The 20184-nt window shown below is 44.4% G+C and overlaps 1 protein-coding gene across 1 annotated transcript in view; it reads left to right on the top strand.

Annotated features, from left to right (window-relative positions):
• The window catches only part of LOC126992946 (DE-cadherin-like), a 48494-nt gene extending 34329 nt beyond the window's left edge, over nucleotides 1-14165 (top strand). The window contains exons 18-19 of the mRNA XM_050851776.1: nucleotides 2645-2758; nucleotides 14033-14165. The gene's annotated coding sequence lies outside the window, so the exon portion shown is untranslated. The remainder of the gene's footprint in view (nucleotides 1-2644; nucleotides 2759-14032) is intronic.
• The last annotated feature ends 6019 nt before the right edge of the window (nucleotides 14166-20184 follow it).

The following is a 20184-nucleotide window of genomic DNA, read 5'->3' on the forward strand; positions in this document are numbered from 1 at the left end:
ATCCGCAAACGAGGTAATTGAAAAAGTTGAGAATCTCGGAGGGAAAATTTTCACAATACTACTAAATCTATAAAATTAACTTCCTTCAAGGCATTTTAAATTACATAGCAAGGGTAAGCTTAACAAAATGAGACAGGCCGAGCTTGTTATTGCTTTGCTGCGCCAGATTTATGACCAACACTTTATTTCAGGCTTTAGATATTCAGGTGTTCCACAAGGCTTACACCAACACAAAAGCATGTTTGCCAGTTTGTACGCACCGTTCCAATTAGTACTCACAACCGAAGGCATGTTCCCGAAATAATGTCAATCGGTTTCTATTTAGAGAGTAATCATCATACGCGAATATTTGTTTTCTGATGTGAGTATGAACTGTAATGGTGCGTACAAACTGGCATATGTTCCCTGAGTAATGGTGCCTATGGCGCCGGTAGGCTTTCTTGATGGGGCCTGATGGTCGACCGCAGCCCAGTCTGCTCGCTGTTCATCCTCCCTTTGAGCTGGTCGATAAATGGGTACCTGGGGAAGATAAACTGTGATAATCCGGATGTTACACTTGCTCTGTAGCTCTGGGTTCTTACCCATACATAACATGCTCAAGGGTCAATGAAACGGCTGAACACCGTTGCCACGACCACCCAAGCGTATGACACCAACTTTCCCTTTCCTAAGTAATCATCCAATACCCTTAATTTCAATACCCATTCCTCCGTTCCCACACCCCTTTTGTAGTTCAGTAAGAATTTCATTTTGTTCCCTAGATTCATAATAGTTTCAGATAGAAGGAAGACAGATAATGTAACTTACTTTATGATTTTACAGTTAGCAAAGATCTTTTTTTGCTTCTTCATTTGATATCATTCCCAGATAAACATTATAACTTGATGCTTAAACAAACGCACAGCCCCAGGATCCTACACGGTAAGGAACTAAGCAGCAAAATATGGTCTTTTTGTTCGTTTCTTTGTTTCTTGAGAGACTTTACATCTTGAAAGGGTCAAGAGCGTTGAAGACATAGTCGCTAGAGCTGCAAGATTTATTCGATAGTGATAGCAGTAGTTGCATTATTAATTTAGGAATGAGTCAGCGCATAACATTTTTAGTAGCACTCAAGCGTTTTCTCTAAAACACACACACACACACACACACACACACACACACACACACACACACACACACACACACACAGAGAAAGAGCATAACATTAGTTCTACCATAAAATTTAAAAAAAAATAACTTTCATGTGGATGGATTTTGTTCATCACGCAGTTGACATTTATCACTGGAAGTTCTTTGGCATTGTTGAACACTTCCTGGTGGGTGAAGGGAACTCCTCTCAGTTGACTTCATTCCATATCAAACGCGTTTCAGCTTACCTCGGCTCAGGAGTTAACACAACCACTTTTTACCACAACCATGAATCAGGCGCACTGTCCAATACATGTAGAAATATGCAAATGACCTGTATAGAGACCTGATGCCATGCAGAAAGGAGCAAAATAAACTTAAAAGAGCCTCAATATTTCATTCCTAAATAATAGAATTTACGTCGCCTTTGATATTTCATCTTTGCGGCTTGTCAGATTCACGAGAAGAGAAACAGATCATCTTCGATAAAAAGGAACCAACGAACACTCCTGAATGTTATCCCACGTAACAAAACAGGATTCACGCCAGCATCGATATTTCATCAACGCGGCTTGACGAATTCATGAGCCAAGGCGCGCGACACGATTGAAGCGTTGAAGCTCCACTAATCATACATGAAACAAACACGTTGATCCTCTCGCCTGAAACACACGTGAAATATACGCGTACTCGCTGCAATGATCATCAGTCATCCACGCTTGATAGGCTTTTTTCTCTATTATTTCCTTTGCTAAATAATACGAATCTTAGAGAAAAGGAGGAAAAAAGAGCATGCAGAGAGGGGTTGTGGGGAGAAATGAGGCCGGCACTGAGGGGGCAAGCGGGCTGGTGAAGGGAGACGAAGAGGGGCGGTAGGGGGCAGAGGCAAGGCAGGACTCTCGGGTTAACTGGCTGAATAATGGCGCCTTTCTATGCAGATGGGGTCCCTGTGATAAGTCCGGCAGCCAAATACAGCCTTAGTGCCCGGGGCTGCAAGGACGACAGTTATAAATGAGCAGGAGGGATGGGAGAGGCAGGAGAAGAGGGGAAAGGACCAAGGAAAGGAAGGAACTAGAGGCCGCCGATTTAACGGAATCCTGCCAGCCGCCGGGCACACACGCAGACAGGCAGACAAACAGAGTATCAGACAAACAGACAAACTAACATTCGCTAACGTGGCTGGTAAAAAGAAACATAGTATAACCGTATTCCCTGAGCCCCTTTGTACGTGCACAGCGAGTAAAATGGGAAGACGCGAGGGAAGAAATCGAGGCGGAAATCCAGGAGCCGCTGAGCATCCGGACAGACAAACAGACAGACACAGACAGACAGACAGACAGACAGACAGACAAATATCTTAAAAGCCATCAAAGTCACTATTCATGTTACATAAAATTAAACAATATTCTGGACTTGGACTTAGCATATAGTTACATGACTAGGTGTAGTGGTAACCTTTCTTTAACATACTCTTTGGTCTTGGGCCTTCTCAATTAACTACCGTTTTCATCAGCAGGTGTGTGGCGCACGTGTGGTGGTAAGACGTTCTCCCTCCCTCCCTCTCGGTTTCTTCAGCACGGGATGCGGGCGAGAGGAGTCTTGCTTGATGGAGTGGAACATTCATCTGCAAGTAAGTGTGTGCGGTTTTTAGTGTAATGCATCAAAGGGGGTGATTTAGATTCCCGCATCGCTGAGTTGAGGGCGGTAACGGCCCTGAATGGCGCCGTGCATCACCCTCACCACCGCACATAAGGCGCAAAACTGTCGATTTATTTCCGTGATCTCATCAGCATGAAATTTGCATCCTGAAGATTTTTTTTTTGGACTTTGAATTCATGGCGAGTCCCGCGTAATATGCTTTATCTTTTCATTCCTTGAGGCTCGCGGAGTTATGCGTCGCCTAAGCTAAGTTTTCCTTGTTTATGGCAACGCCTGAGCCATGCACACCTGCAGCTTTGTTTATTGTTGCTGTGTAGTGTAATAACTATTGATTTTTTTTTTCCTCCTCGTGATTATTTTAATTGTTGTGAAAATGTTTTTGCCTTTTCATATGATTATTGGTGTGTATTATTATTTTTTTAATTATATTTATTTATTTATTTATTTATTTATCTATTTAGAGAGAGAGAGAGAGAGAGAGAGAGAGAGAGAGAGAGAGAGAGAGAGAGAGAGAGAGAGAGAGAGAGAGAGAGAGAGAGAGAGAGAGAGAGAGAGAGAAGAAATACTACAGAAAATGAGAACAGAGCAGAAAGAACATCCGGTTGGGAAAGCAGCGAAAACTCTGATATTTTTTTGTATAATGTTCCTCGGCTAACATGAAAGGCGTCTCAGATCGGACCGAATATTTTTTCCATCCTGTAGCTTGAAAGAGTAGAGTAAGGAAAACTATTCGGATACTGTGTGGTACGCTTTCCTGCTAACTTTGGAGGTTCTTGGAATAGCTTTCGCATCTTTTTTAACTTTCAGAAAGGACAAAAAAAAAAAAAACGAAGGAAGACAACAAGAAAAACAACAGCGTAAACACACTCTCAAAAGGCTGGATATCCGCTGTCGCTTTTAAGCCTTTTTCCTGATGACAAATAGATGAAAAAAAAGTAATTAGGTCCCCATCAGTGCGGTCCGCACGCAATAACCGGATCCAACAGTAACGTAAAAAAAAAAAAAAATCTCACCTCATTCGTGCTTTGGGGAGAAAGGAGTTGGACAATTGACAGACGGGGAAAAAAAAAAACAGTAGTATCCCAGTGTAAGTGAGACCCACTGTGCCGTCAGAAAGAACTACTAAAAGGGAGAAACAACTGCCACTAAGGAAGGGCGAGGAGGGTGCGAGGAATGCGAGGCCAACACAACATTTTGGACACGAACAAGAGAAGGGAAATGGAAACGACACGCACATTTGTTTCTCATCTCTTGGTGTGACAGGGAGAGAGGGAGGGCGAGGGGACGCAGGTGGAGGAGAGCGGCGACGATCAGTAAGAGAGAGAGAGAGAGAGAGAGAGAGAGAGAGAGAGAGAGAGAGAAAGGCGGGCGGGGCCGTTGACTAAAAATCACTACACGGCGAGACGAGGATGCTTCTCCTTAAGTTTACAAGTTTACAAAATCAAACAATCAGATTTTTACGTCATTTTTTTCATTGCTTGTCTGTTTTTAAGGAGACGAGGGTCAACATCAGGGTCAACATCAGTCGAGTTTGTTTATATTTTCATACTCCCGACTACAGCATCCATAAAAAAAAATTACAGCTCCGTTTTCTGTTCTGGTTGACTAATAACGTTTTTTTAATTAAGGTAGAACGCGGGTAGCTTGTGCTCAGCTGCACCCAGGACGCCAGAACAAACAATATTCCTTCTCACTGTAATTAAGCCGATTATTCGTGGCAGCAACTTAATGTACTCGTGAAGGGGATTAGCAGTCTTGTGGGTTGGTTTATTTGAGAATCGTTCCTCCAAGGTGCTGGCACACACTAATTAAACTGTAATTACTTGTCGTTTGATTTCTTTCGCTTTTAAAGAAGACATTGTGACGTCAGCAAGTTTTAATCAGCAGGAGCAGAGTGTTGTTGCAAAGTTATGTTGGGAAGTTATAATGGAGGGAAAGTTCAACAACAACAACAACCCAAAAATACCACCACCACCACGACCACCATTACCATAACAACGCCGCCCCTCAGCCCCTCGCCCCCCCCCACCCCCCCTCCTCCTCTCACCCGTCTGCTCGCGACACCACCATCGCTCTCTTTCACAAAATGCAAATATCCACAACGCAAAACCTGCCTCTTTCAGAAACTCTGTGTACCCCTCAACCCTCAGCGTCCCCTCGTGCGCTCCCCCACAAGACTCCCTTTCCCTCCTCGTTTCCACCACGCCTCCTTTCCCCTCACCCTTTCAACGCGACCTTTAAGTGCCTCTTCCCGCCCCCTCCCATGCCAGTGCCCCCTCAACCCCCTTCCCCTCACTTTAGTAACTTTCCAGCACCGCTTTCCTTCCCTTTCCCTCCCTTTTAGCCCGGTCTTCCTTCCCTACGGTTCCCTTTCCTTCCTCATCCATCCCATAGAGTACATATTCGCTTACAGACCGCGTGTGTATACGCTTGCCTTCTCTGCAACGCCTTTCAGTCATATCTCACGTGCAGTAACAAGAGAAAACAACGGAAACTACTACCAATACTACTACTACAACACCACCACCACCACCAACAACAACAACAAAAACAAAAACACTACCACCACCAACAACAACTACTACTACTACTACTACTACTACTGCCACAACCAACTTTCAACACTGCCTTCGTCGTGAAAATAAATAACCTTTACTGCTGCTTTTCCTTTTTTGAAGAGCTGATCACGACGTCCCCAAGACCCGCCGGAGTCTGGAATATAATCGTTATAATGCTTATGTTGCTGCTGCTGCCTTTATCAGTGGCCTCAAGCTTCACCCTCGTACCGTAACTCACGCCACGCTCTTTTGGACGGGCGTTGGAGTGGATGGCGCCGACGTGTTGTATATACCTCAATACTCGGCTGTCAGTGATAGAAGCTCTCGATGACGCGTGGCTATTGAGCTAGATATTTCATTTTTGATCAGGTTCTTGTCTGCTCCGAGCCACGCCAGGAACACGCGGCTACTGACGTTTCCGTGCTCTTCTGGGCTGGAAGATGCAAAAATGTATTATTTCCTTTGTGTTTCCAGATAAAGGAGTGTGACTTTCTTCCGTGTTTGGTCGCCGTATGACCGTTGTTGTGGCGGACCCATGATTGCATGCTCAACAAATAAATCAATCCGCGTTTTCTGGGGTTTTCTAGAATTGACATACCGGTATATATACCCAAATTTCGATTCGTACTGGATTCGATTTGTATTCGGTTTGCATTCTGTATGCATTCGGTTTACATTCGATTTGCATTCGGTTTGCATTCGGTAAAGAAAAAAACTTAAATTTTGAATTTCGGAATTCGGTGTAAGTTCGGAACGCATTTGGTTTGCATTCTTTTCGGGGTTGGTCTGCATTCGGTTTGCATTCGAAACATATTTCCGAATGCAAACCGATTGCAGACCGACAAAAATTTGACCTTAAAAATTTGCCCTGAACATGCCCGAATATCCCGAATGACATTTGGGCTGGATTCGGAAGCGATTCGGCTATGTGTGACCCGGGCTTTAGCTTGCTGTTATCGCTCGACTAGACCTGGTAAAAACCTTCCTCGTGATGGTGATGTGTTCGTCTCTCAGGTGTTGCGTGGTGTTATCTGGGTAAAACTGTGTGCCGTGTGTCTTTGTAACAGATCCCGGCGGTATTCACACAAGGCAACGAAAATGCGGAGTTCCTTTTTAGTCTCTCGGCTATACGAGTGGGTACATGAGCTTGGCTGCGCTAGGCATGCCTTCTGCGGAGCCACGACAGAGTATTGGTTAGAGAGAGAGAGAGAGAGAGAGAGAGAGAGAGAGAGAGAGAGAGAGAGAGAGAGAGAGAGAGAGAGAGAGTGAGTGCGGGGTAGAAAGTAGGGAAGGAAAGAAAAGCCTTCACCCCCCCCCAAAAAAAAAAAACTTCCTCCTTTTCCTGTTCATCCTCCTTTTTTGTTCACTCCTTCCTCATCTTCATCTTTTGTTTTCTCACCTCCTCCTCCTCCTCCTCATCTGCCTCTCCCTCAAAACTTTCAACTCAAACTCGCCTCAAGAAAGGTTTGGGTGTTGGTCTCTGCCGCAGACACAGATTATGGTGCCTGCTGGCGTATTACTTTGTTGGGGTAGGGCGTGGCGTGGCGTGGCGTGGTGTGGTGTGGTGTGGTATGGCGGAGCGGGGCGTTATGTAGTGTGGTGTGGTGTGGTATGGTGTGGCGTTGTGTGGCGTGGAACTGTGCGTCGTGGTTGTGGTTGTTGCTTTTTACATTATTTCGGAATATATTTTTTTTTCTAGATTGTGATTATTATTTTTTTTTTGCGGGGGGGGACTGTTCGCCTCCATTTGTGTGTTTTGTTAGTTTTGGTGTTGCTTATGCTATTCCACTTGGTCGCTTTTGCCTTTTCTCTGTTTTTCATTTGTTGATCCAATATTATCTGTATTTACTTATCTATGTTAATGCGTGTTTTCCCGTCCATTTATTCATCTCTCCCATTTTTCTTTTTCCTCTATCTGTTCATATCTTCAATCTCCCTCCGCCACACTCCCACCACCTGCACCTCCCGGGCCACGCATCGCTCCCGCGCCGCGCCGCCTCGCCACACGCCGCCCACGCCTGCCTCACATTAATTTATTACCATCTCTTCCCATAATTTAGGTTCTTTTTTTACCCGGAGAAGGAAGAAAATTGAAGAGTGATGCCTATGTAATTAAAACATAAGTGTTGTATTAATTATTGGAAAGTTTTGGGGCGTAATGAATAAGTAATTTATTCGGGGCTTTAAGTTTTAAAATTACTCCGAGAGGCAGACAATGAGCGAGAAAGGAAAGGAGCTTGAGCTTTTTTCACTATATATATATATATATATATATATATATATATATATATATATATATATATATATATATATATATATATATATATATATATATATATATATATATATACGCCCTTATCACACTTCCGTTTTCTTTCCCTTGACTCCTCTGTCTCATCAAGATCACCTTCAAATGATACGTCCATAATATTAAGTCATCAACGCTTTAACTTTAGGACGACAAGTGTGAGAGAAAAGAGAATCAAGAGGACGCAAGAGAAGGGAGTAGTCGGGTGGGAAGAGAAGGTAAACATGAGGGACAGTCTGAGCACTCTGTCATGTACTGATGAGAGGGAAGGGTTGAGAAGTGGAAGATGTATCTATTATATTGTTTTGAAGATGTTTAATATTCATTATGAATGAGAGGAAGAAACCAAAATAAGTAATAGCTTTGGAATTTTGCAGCAAAAACATCCTTGAAAGGGACACTAGGGTTAAGCAGGTATTGCCAAGAAGCTTAGAATGGAAGTATAGAGGAAATATACAACAGGTAAAGAGGAGGGTATTGCCGAAACGAGAAGAGAGCAAAAAAATAGAAACCCACGTTGAAAAAGTAATAAGAAAAACAGATGTTGGTTTGGTTGGAGGTGAGGCGGTGGGGGAGGGTCTCGTGGTGTCGATGGTGGTGGTGATAGCCGTGGTGGTGGTGGTGGTAGTGATCGCGGTAATGCTGGAGGTGAAAAGAACATGAAAATAAGACTTGAAAGATACAAATTTAGGAAGAAAATAAAAGGATTAGAGTGATATACTCCGAGAACAAAACAGAGAGAGAGAGAGAGAGAGAGAGAGAGAGAGAGAGAGAGAGAGAGAGAGAGAGAGAGAGAGATCCCTTCCTGCTCGTGATCATTAGCTACACAGTAAATATGTGTTCCTCTGCCATAAACACGAGAGTTACGTTCAAGTTTCTCGCTCTCCGCCTAAGACGCCTTCAGACGTACACTCACTCACCTCGCAAAATGAATATATAAAAAATAATGCACCAGATGCTCAGCCAGGCGCTCCTTCAAGACAGCTGGAGGAAGGAATGCACGGTCTATTAATTACACACACACACACACACACACACACACACACACACACACACACACACACACAGGCAAAGCAGTTGTTATCTTCACGTGGTCGTCCACTCATACACCAGGGCGTGAAGATTCGAGTCAGCACGGCCAGCATGTTCTTCCACTCTCTTATTCCCACCTCGCTCAATATGATCAAGTTCTTAGATAGATTTTGCCCTCGAGACCAATCTGTTACCCTGACCACGTAGACAAGAGGCGGGGCGCGGGGGTCTGCTGGCCTGCCCCCTCGCCTCGCGCTAATGAAAGGAAAAGAGGCCTTGCGGTGAGAGAAGCCTATCTCACCCAAACGTAGACAAGAGGTGTGTTGAAGGATCTGCTGGTGTGTTTACGTTCTTTTGGGGAAGACAGTTGAACGATTACCCGTGTCACCCCTGAGAAATGTCTCCCGCCAGGGCTCAATGACCCAACGCGTTGATCAATGCCAGTCATGAAAAATGGAATAGAAAACGGGTTCCGGTAACACAAGGCAGCCAGCACGCGCTGATACGCCTATAAAGTCTTTAGATTCAGTGATGGCCATGGGCTCAGCAGTGTTCAGTCAACTTTGAGCGGCGTACCGTTGTGTGATTTTATGTACGTTGGCGACAGACATAATTGTTTACTTTAAAATTAAACAACCGTCACTTCCTACACCTAAAATATTCGCCAAGGTAGGGATACAGCAGCGCTTGGGTGGTTGTTTGATGCCGTTTGGTTAAGAACGGTTCAGACTTTGGACAATAGGATTAATGCAGATTAAACAATCTCTCTCTCTCTCTCTCTCTCTCTCTCTCTCTCTCTCTCTCTCTCTCTCTCTCTCTCTCTCTCTCTCTCTCTCTCTCTCTATATATATATATATATATATATATATATATATATATATATAGCTTCTTTCAAGAGGAGGGTATCAGGACACCTCTCTTCCCGAAATTCTTTCGACCACTTTGCACTCTTTTTAGGAGCAGCAGGAACAACACACACACACACACACACACACACACACACACACACACACACACACACACACACACACACAATAGCGCATTTACACCTTACCCACGACGCTGACGAGGCTGTTTCCCATCTATTCCCTTTCTTCCCTCCCTTCTTCCAACCTCTCGCCCCATCCCCTCCCTTTCCTCCACGGCCAGAGCCAGCCGAGCGGCAGGACAGGCTGGCTAGGCCAAACACGCCTTTCCCAACACCCGGGGGCCTGATTGCCCTGCTCAGCATTCCTCTCGTTGCCTCAGCGCTGTGGGACAGACTGTTAAGACTTGTCGCGTCAACCACCCACCCTCACCCAAGACCAAGGCCCTCACCTACACACACACACACACACACACACACACGCCCCCCCCCAAAAAAAAAAAAAACATCATTCCATAGCTCAGTGGTTTAAATCTCTGCGCTGCCAGGCTTTGTGGCCTGGCAGGTGGAGGTTCGAGCCCCGCTCAGGCCGGGATTTTTCCGCTTACAAGGAATGGTTACTGTTCCCCGCTGAGCAAGGGGGATGGGGTGTGTGGTGTTTGGAGGTCCTGGCAGTACCCGGAGATTGACTATATTGAGTCTTGCTCTTGTCAGGAAGGTACTTACTGGCGATTGCGAGTCCAACTCGTGATCAGGCCGCGGTGAATTACACACACACACACACACACACACACACACACACACTCTCTCTCTCTCTCTCTCTCTCTCTCTCTCTCTCTCTCTCTCTCTCTCTCTCTCTCTCTCTCTCTCTCTCCTTCCAAAAGTGATCATCTCAACGGTATATGTAGAATTCCTATAATCTGCAATTGTTGATGGAAAGGCGGATAACGGTGACGACCATTACTCTGGATGTTTGTCTGTTTGTTTGCTTATTTATGTATATGCCGCCGCAAGTGATGATGTTCGATGGTTGACATACTGATTTTTTTTTTAATGGTGATGATCCTGCTCACTTGCCCGCAAAAGAATAAATACTCTGCGCTCGGCAAGCAACAAGCGAAAAATAGGTTTAAATGTGACGCCAGCTTTAGTCTACCTTCCCATACCATAAAACACACACACACACACACACACACACACACACACTCACGTACGTACGTGCACGGGGCTCCGTAGTGCAATGGCAGGGCGCTCGCCGTACAACCAAGAGGTGTCGGGTTCGATTCCCGGGCGGAAGGGAGATGGATGGGCAGTCTTCCCCTGTCCAACTAGCGGTCCAGTAGTCCAGCCAGCAGTGAATGGGTATTAGTCGGGGGTTGTGTCCTGCCTCCCGTTATTTTTTTTTTAAGGTGCTGTCTATAACGCCGGTAGGCTTGCTTGAGTTTCTTGGACGACCCCACCTCGTTATTGGCGCAGGCGAATTTTATTTATAGTGGCTGCCGTGATGTATGCCTCTTGCTTAACTCATGCTGGCCCCCGGTGCTCCTCTTGACCGAAGTCCCTGAAGTCAGGGTTGATTGAAGATATGGGCAGCAAGTGGGTAATATTTCGCCACTCGGCGATGGTTTAAAACAGTCAGTGTGTCATCGGTGGGACTCGAACCTAGGTTGCCGGGCTCACCATATCCGCAGACCACTCGGCCACCTCCGATGTGAGGTTTCAGCCGTACCCAGAGATCCATCACTTGGGAGCTCCATGCTCTGTCGAGAAGAATACTGGCTGGCGATCGTGAGTCTATCGCGCGGTCAGACCATGACGAATTACCCACACACACACACACACACACACACACACACACACACACACACACACACACACACACACACACACACACACACACACACACACACACACACGAGAGAGAGAGAGAGAGAGAGAGAGAGAGAGAGAGAGAGAGAGAGAGAGAGAGAGAGAGAGAGAGAGAGAGAATTTACATAGATTTACATAGAAAATAAAACCATACAGACCCCATGGTCCAGACTAGATGATCTGTCCTTAAACCTATTAGCAAGTGATTCTACATTAATCAGATGGCTCCAAAATTTTTTATTTCTACTCTAGGTAACATTAAATTGAAGGAAGTGTCGGTCGAGCTTGTTTTTAAATGAGTCAATTGTGTTACACTGGGCCACCGAAGACGGGAGCTTATTCCAATCTCGAACTACAACGCTGGGGAAGAAATATTTGGTGCAGTCTGAATTTACTTGTCTCATTTAAGTTTTGTGCCATTATTCTCGTTCGCAGTGTCATCGATCATGAATAATTTTGATTTATCCACATTCGTAAAGCCATTAAGTATTTTAAAACATTCGATCAGTTTTCCTTAGAGGCGACGTTTCTCAAGAGAGAACATGTTAAGGGTTGAGAGCCTCTCGTCGTAGGGTTTGTTGTGCTAAGAAGGGATCATTTTTGTTGCCCGACGTTGAACACCTAATTTAGTAATGTCTTTTGCATGGTGGGGAGACCAAAACCAAAACTGTACCGCATAATCCAAGTGGGGTCTGACTTAACTATCTATCTATCTATCTATCTGTCTATCTAGAGAGAGAGAGAGAGAGAGAGAGAGAGAGAGAGAGAGAGAGAGAGAGAGAGAGAGAGAGAGAGAAACCTGGACGAAATCTTTGACCAGGCTTCGGCTACAAAGCTGACTCGACAGTTTTTAGAGACTCGTGGAAAGACGCGTAATTTGAGTCTGCTTTCCTGCGTACGTGGACTTGAAAACTGAATCACGAGCTGGCCGGCGGGAATCCTGAGGCTAGTTTTAGCTTCAGCTTTTTCTTTTTAGCAGAAGTGTGTTAGGGAACTCTCAGCTGCTTTGTAGACACTCCCTTTAAATACTTAAGTGTGTCGTTTTTGTGAAGATCGAAAGGATTCCACTGAAAGACGCAAAAGAAACTGGTGCATTTAAATTATCTAGCTATACTCCTCCATTGTTTATTATCCAGACTATTTTGTAGCCCACGCAGGTTTTCTCTTCGTCCTCACTCTGGTGCTTAACGTTTGTAGTGAGGAGGGTAACATATCCTGGAAATATGTGACTCTTAGCATTTTTATGCGGATAAAACTAAAATATAGTTTCATCTACACCTACAAAAAAAGATATCCAAAAACAAATTAAGAAGTAGAGGTTGGGGTCGGGGTGCGAGCCTCGACCCCGATCCGGTCTTGCTGGGGGGCACGACCGCGCGGCAGGCTTCCATGATGCATCCCCATCCGGGGAGCCTGCCGTCAGTGATGGGTGCAGGGCAAAGCCCACGCGACCCCTTCACCTCGAAGGAGGAAGGGCCCCCTAGCCCCTCTTTTTGTTTTGGGGTGGCCGGGGTGGTGCAGAGGCTGCGCATAGGGCATAGGGTCCGTGGAGGTGGATGGGGGCCGCGGGGGTGAGTGCCATACCGGCCAGTGCCGGGCATGAAGAATTTGACCCATGCCTCTGTGATGCCCAACGACTGTTTTTGCTACCATGACTACACCGCCCGTGTGTGTGTGTGTGTGTATGTAACCATAAACTGATGTATATATAATTGCACAATTATTTCTTTATAAAATTTAGACCATTAACATATACTATCCAACACACACACACACACACACACACCTCTTACATCTCATTTCTTTCTTTTTTTCAACTTTTTTTCATTTCTTTACGACTCTCTCTCTCTCTCTCTCTCTCTCTCTCTATATATATATATATATATATATATATATATATATAAGCTTGTCTGTCTGTTTTTCTTTCTATCTGTCTCTGTGTTAGCTTCTGTTTCTCTCTGTCTCTGTCTGTTTAAGCTTGTCTGTCGTTCTTTCTATTTGTCTGTCTGTCTGTCTCTGTGTTAGCCTCTCTGTTTCTCTGTTTGTCTGTGTTAGCCTCTCTGTTTCTCTGTCTCTGTCTGTATAAGCTTGTCTGTCTGTCTGTGTTAGCCTCTGTTTCTCTCTGTCTCTGTCTGTATAAGCTTGTCTGTCTGTCTGTCTCTGTTTTTGCCTTTCTGTTTCTTTTTCTGTCTGTATAAGCTTGTCTGTCTGTGTCTGTGTTAGCATTTCTGTTTTTTTCTGTCTGTCTCTGTCTTTGTGTGTTAGCCTACCTGTCTTTTTTTTCTGTCTGTCTGTGTGTCTGTTTGTTTTATCCCATCGTTCTCTCTGTCTGTATCTGCACTTCTTTCCCTGTCTGTCTGTCTCTTACATTCTCTCTCACCAGTCACTCCCTTCCACACTAACCTCCATAACCACCCACTCCCTCCCATACTGACCACTACTAACAGACCCAACCTAACCTAACCTGGTCAGCTGGAGGTGGTGACGGGTGGCTGGATGGTGAGGCCAGCACCCACTGCTTCCCTTCCTCTCCCTCCTCCCTTCCCTCCCTCAGACTGCTGGAGGTCAAGTTTAGGCACCCTATATAATTTTTTTTCTTTTTCTGTCCAACAGAACCGCTGAGACTGCCATGAGGACCCTCTCTGCCTCCTCACCAACCTCACGTCACTCCACCAAGAAGAATAAGGTTGACGGGTGGTTGACGCTGTTCAACCTGCTCGGAAGTAGAAAATTGAGTGCCCCAGGCCTGTGTGCTAGTGGTAGGTCATATAGTCATGTGACATTTTGTTGGTTCATATGTTCTGCCATTTCACGACAGATTCTGGTCATGCATATGTCTGAACAAGGAACACTGCAGAACATACTCAAGGGGAAGGATAGTGGGCAAAAATCACAAATCTGACATGCACAAGAACTCAGAATTCACCCAAAATTGGAAAATGATGCACAGAGTACATTCATCATTAAGCATAGAATGTGACTGGACCATCCATGCTTCGGGAGTCAGTTTTTGTGCACGCCATATTCGCGATTTCAGACCACTCTTCGTCCCCCTTAATTTAGCCTTCTTAAATACAGGTGTAAGCTTGTAGGCATTTTGGATGGACCTGGAAAGGTTTACAGTAGGCAAGATTTGTGGGGCTGGGTTTTGGTGGCAGTGATGGCTGCATGGCATTCACAGTGGCTGGTCTGTGATGTGGATGTACTAGTATGTAAGGAGGAGACCCATAGAACAGGTGTATCCATTATCAAAACAAAGTCATTCAGCTGAGAAATGTGGACGCTCTCTAACAAACTCAAGTGAAAATAGAAAAAAAACATGTGATTTTATAACTAAACAGAGGCTCAAATAATCAAAATAAACCTTGTTGATATGATCTGTGGACAGTTTTCAAGTACTGAATACACACCTTGGCCAAAATAAAGCATCAGCAGGAAGAAATAGAAAACTTTTTAAAAAAAAATCTTCAAAAAATGTAAAAAAAATTGATGTTTTTCTGATCAGTCAGTTATTATGAAATAGTAAAAACAGGCAAAACCTGGCATGTTGCACACCAGAAGATGAAGAATTTAAAGAGGAACAGTTTAAGCTCATTTCCAGCTTTGTGGGTCACTTTGGGAAGAAGTTATGGGTGTTTTTCTGAAGTTCACTGATTGGGCAACATAGCAGCAGCTATTTTTAAAGATTAGCAAAGTGACTCGAAAGTCCATCAACTGTTTTTGGACACTTCAGATACCATGCTAGCCAATAAAACATGAAGGGATCTGTTCAATTTGGTACAGACATTTGGTCTGGCATGGAGTCCCTCTTCTTGGCCAGCTCATTAGCCTGTCTTTATACGGGGTCGCTGTTTTTGACGAGCCGCCTCCACGTTCCTCTTATCGCCTGTCGTGTTGGTGTTGAGGCCCTTCTCTCTCATGTCTGCTGCTGTCTTGTCTTGGGTCTACCTCTCATTCCCCCTCCCTGCACTTCCATTTCTAGTACTCTCCTCGCATCAGTATCTCTGTATTGTCTCATCAACATGCCCGTACCACCTCACAACGGTTCCAGATTGTTGTACCCAGCCTCCTGTTTACCGATTTCCAACCCCAAAACTGCCTCCTCGACCCCAGTAAGTGCCTTTATATAGAGTTATCATTAAAATGGTTACTTATTGGTGTTTATTGGCAATAGCTATGGCTCAGAAACTGGTAAATATGAGGCCACCTCCTGCACTGTTGGTCTGGTTCTTGCATTACTGATTCTGTCCTTCCCAGTGACACCACACATCCCTCGCAACACCTCCTTCACTGTTGGTCTGGTTCTTGCATTACTGATTCTGTCCTTCCCAGTGACGCCACACATCCCTCACAACACCCTCATTTTGGCTACTTCCATATCGCTCTGGCCGGCTTCCTTATGGCTACGGTCTGACATGTGGACTAGAATAATTTTAATGTTATCCTCTGCTTTGCTAACTAATGTGGCTGTCCTTTCTCCTCCAGATGTGCCCAACCCCCTCAAGCTTTGCCTCCTTACCACACTGAACACATCACACCTCCTCATCACCTCACCTACCTCCCCATCCCTCATGCTGTGCACCTCAGCATTGTCCAGTCATGTACAGCCACCACCACCATCTCTGCCTGTCACTTTGAACTTGGTGTGTATCTCTAAAGGTGTTGAAATGATACACACTATCTCTAATTAAATGTTGGTATGTTTTGTATTATATTGTATGAGCATTAATGTGCCATTATTGTATACAGTATTGAACGTGTTAGTCAAGGGTCTCTCGTTGACAGGTCTGGGAAGGAAGGGAAGCATCTCAAGACTCAGGAATCAAGGTCCACACTCCACAGTCCACCGCAGTCCATCAGGAGTGGGAGTCTGGTCTACCGTGGGACAGCAAAGGTACTGGTAAAGGTGTGCTTGGCCATAGTGTTCAGCTCCGTACCATTGACCTTTTGAATGGGCGGTGTGAAGTCCGGGACCGCCACAGTTTACCTTTTCCCCAGGTACCAATTTTATCGATCATTCTGCAAAGAAGGATGAACAACTGGCTGGGCTGTACACTGCCTACCCAAGCCGGAATTCAAAACCAGGCCCGAGGGGTGGTAGCCAGGGACGCCAGCCACAGGGACAGCCCTCTCATCCAAGTCCAGCCAGTGTGTCCTGTTTGATGATAATGTTGATGCCGCCTTTGTCACATAGTTTAGCTTGCCGTCTTCAGCAAGTGCTTAGTTTAGAGGTACGTTCAGTTATATGCAGTTACTTACACTCTGCAGTCGACTTTTATTTTACAGATTAGTTTTTATAAGTATTTTTTGTTATTTAGCAAAGTAGCCAAGGGGAATATTTGCATGTTGTTGTGTTCTTAATACCTCCATGCGGCAGAGAGTTCTACATGTAATTTCACGAATCCGGCACACAACACAAAGGAGAACTAACTCAACGCGAAGAACTTCAATCTTAGCTGTCTTGGGGCAACCAAGGATTAGCCTCATTGCTTCATTTTGAATAATTTCCAGGGGCTTCAGATGGGACTCGCTGAACCGGACTAAGACTGGGGCAGCATAATCAATCAATGATCGAATAACAGAAATGTAAAACATTCTAAGTATGGGGACGCCAACACCTAGGCCCCTGTGTGCGAGAACACGCAACGGTGCCAACCGTAGTAAAAATTGATTCCTGATATAAGTGATACATTCCGTGGTCTGTTTAAAGCTAAGATATACACCCAAGTATTTGTAACAGTGGACACGATCGAGTTTGACGTCATTGATACGTGGCGCCCGACATACTCTGGCAATTGATTGAAATTTAGTTTTGGATTCATTAACAACTAGTCCCATAGAAGTGCACAAGTCTTCCAGCTGGTGGAGGGCTAAGGTAAGCGTCCGTGGAGCATTACACTGAACAAGTATATCATCAGCATATATAAAAACTTCTGTGCCCTGAGGAAAGGGGTACTGTGCAATTTTGTCCATGAGAATATTAAAGAGCAAAGGACTAAGGACCCTTCCCTGTGGAGTGCCCAATTCAAAACTCCCTTCAGCAGAAGAGGCTCCATGGAACCACACCTTAGCCTTCCTAACATGCAAATAGTCTTTGACCCAGCCCAGTAATTTCCCTTTAATGCCCTTTAAAATAAGTTGTTCCAATATAACCTCTTTATTTGCTCTGTCAAAGGCACCTTTAAGTTCAATGAAAGCCCAACAAACAGCACCTGCAGAACTTATAAGCACTCATTAGAACTCAACCCACCTCCGTTTTGGCCCTGGGGGTGGTTGGTGTGAGGGTCGAAACCAGGCTCACCAGCAGGGACCTGGCACAACACACTATAACTTGTGACAATAATTCAGCGTCTAACTGCTGCTGCTGCTGCGGTCATAACTTTAGTGTGTAGCAGAGATGTTTTTTTGTGTGTGTGTGTGAGGAGGAAGAGGAAGGAAGATTATAGATTTTTCCTTTTCAGATGTGGAGGTAACACTCTCTCTCTCTCTCTCTCTCTCTCTCTCTCTCTCTCTCTCTCTCTCTCTCAGGAATGAGAAAATACAGATTAATTTTATATACTTTTATTATTATTATTATTAACCATCAGTCATCACAAGTTCAACCCAAAAACTCAACTTGTTCAAAACTTTTTCAACTCTGTAACCCCAAAATTTCAACCCAAGACCTGACATTCAACCACGATTTCTACCACTCCACCACAATCTACCAGGACCTAACCACCATATATCTTTTCAGGGCTATGGCTGATTGGCTGGTGCTGTCTGGTCACTCAGCTCAGTAAGGGACTGGAAGCTGGAACTCTCTCTCTCTCACAAAAAAAGTAGCATAAAAGTGTATAAGGTCCATTGAAAAAAAAGAGAGAGAGAGAGAGAGAGTGTGTTCCATCTCATCCTCTCTCTCTCTCCCCCCAACATCCAGGCGGCATCTTGGGAGGGGAGGGGAAGGGAAGAATACAATAGCTCACTGGTGGACAGAGGAGAGAGAGAGGAGGAGGAGGAAGAGTCCTACAATAGCTCACTGGTGGACAGAGGAAAGAGAGAGAGAGGAGGAGGAAGAAGAAGAGTAATATATTTTTCCAAACTTTATTAGTCTTCTCTTTATAGAAATACAGAGAGAAAGAGAGAGTTAGTTCCATCTCTCTCTCTCTGCCCTTCAATTAATCTCCCTCCATCTTCTCCCCAACAGGACTCGTCTCATCTCGTCTCCCCCAGCATCCAGGTAGTATCTTGAAGGCCTGACTGGTTCCCTCGGCTCAGTGGTCTTGTCTCTGTCTCCCTCCCTGCAAGAGTCTGGCAGAGTTTAGTGCCAAGAATATATATATATATATATATATATATATATATATATATATATATATATATATATATATATATATATATATATATATATATATATATATATATATATATATATATATATATATATATATATATATATATATCAGGCCCCACCGGGTGTCCTCACCACAGTGTTTTGACAACCCCCCCAGACACATGCCCCCCAGACACATAAGCCCTCCCACCCCCTCTCTCTGCAAGAAGTGTCAGTTTGCTCAATAAATATACAAGCAATTTCTGGTGTTTTTTTCGTCCATTCTGCAAAGTTTACAAAGACACAGACCTTGATAAAAGTAGAGATTACAAAGAAACGAAAAGGAGGAGGAGGAAGAGGAAAGATTAAGCTATTTTTTGGCATAGGAGGAAAGGAGTAAGGAAAAATGAGAAAAATAACTTGAAACTGGAGAAGAAAATGAACGAAAACACCAAAATTACACTGGAGAAATACACAGACCTTGATAAAAGTGGAGATAACAAGGAAAAAAAGAGTAGGAGGAAGACAAGGAAGACAGGAAGAGGAAAGATTAAACTTTTTTGGTATGGGAGGAAAGAAAAGGGAGAGAAATGGACTTGAACTTGGAGGAGGAAATGAACGAAACCACCAAAATTACGTCGGAGAAATACACAGACCTTGATAAAAGTGGAGACAGGAAAGGAACGAAGAAGAGGAGGAGGAGGAAGAGGAAGACAGGAGGAGGAAGAGTCAAGATTAAGCTGTTTTTTGATGTAGGAGGAAAGGAGGAAGAGAAGAAGAAAAAGGGAGAAAAATGGACTTGAACTTGGAGGAGGAAATGAACGAAACCACCAAAATTACGCTGGAGAAATACACACACCTTGATAAAGGTGGAGATAACAGTGTGTTAACGTACTTTAATATACGTAAGAATAGGTCACTGTGCCTTAGGATTTCTCTGCCGTAAGCCTCGTTTATACGTTAAGAGATGAGGAGGAAGGGAAACAAGCAAATAATGGAACTATATATACGATACAGTGAAAAGGATTTACCGAGAAGGATGTACGTATGAGAGGAGGAAAGTGAGGAGAGAGATTAAGGTAAGTAAAGGGAAATAAAACAGAGGAGACGATGAGGATAAATATAAATAAAACAGAACTAAATAAAGAAGGAATGATTAGAACAGAGAGAGAGAGAGAGAGAGAGAGAGACATACATCACGGAGGAGGAAAAATTAACATATGTGAGAGGAAAGTCTGGAATTTGAGGAAGGCAAGGAGGAAGGGCCAGCCATGGAGTCTACTAGCATCAAGGAGCTGATTCAAGGTACGTCTCAAACTTCCTTTCCTAAGATCTATGAGGCAGACCCTTCCGCCCCTCACGTCAGCTACTTGCAAAGGTCAATAAGGAGATCAATCAAGTTCTCACGTAAACAGCATTTTTGTTACGAACGTTAGACTCGAGTGTTGAGTAA

The sequence above is a fragment of the Eriocheir sinensis genome, unplaced genomic scaffold (assembly GCF_024679095.1).
Source record: "Eriocheir sinensis breed Jianghai 21 unplaced genomic scaffold, ASM2467909v1 Scaffold529, whole genome shotgun sequence".
NCBI classification, from domain to species: Eukaryota; Metazoa; Arthropoda; class Malacostraca; order Decapoda; family Varunidae; genus Eriocheir; species Eriocheir sinensis.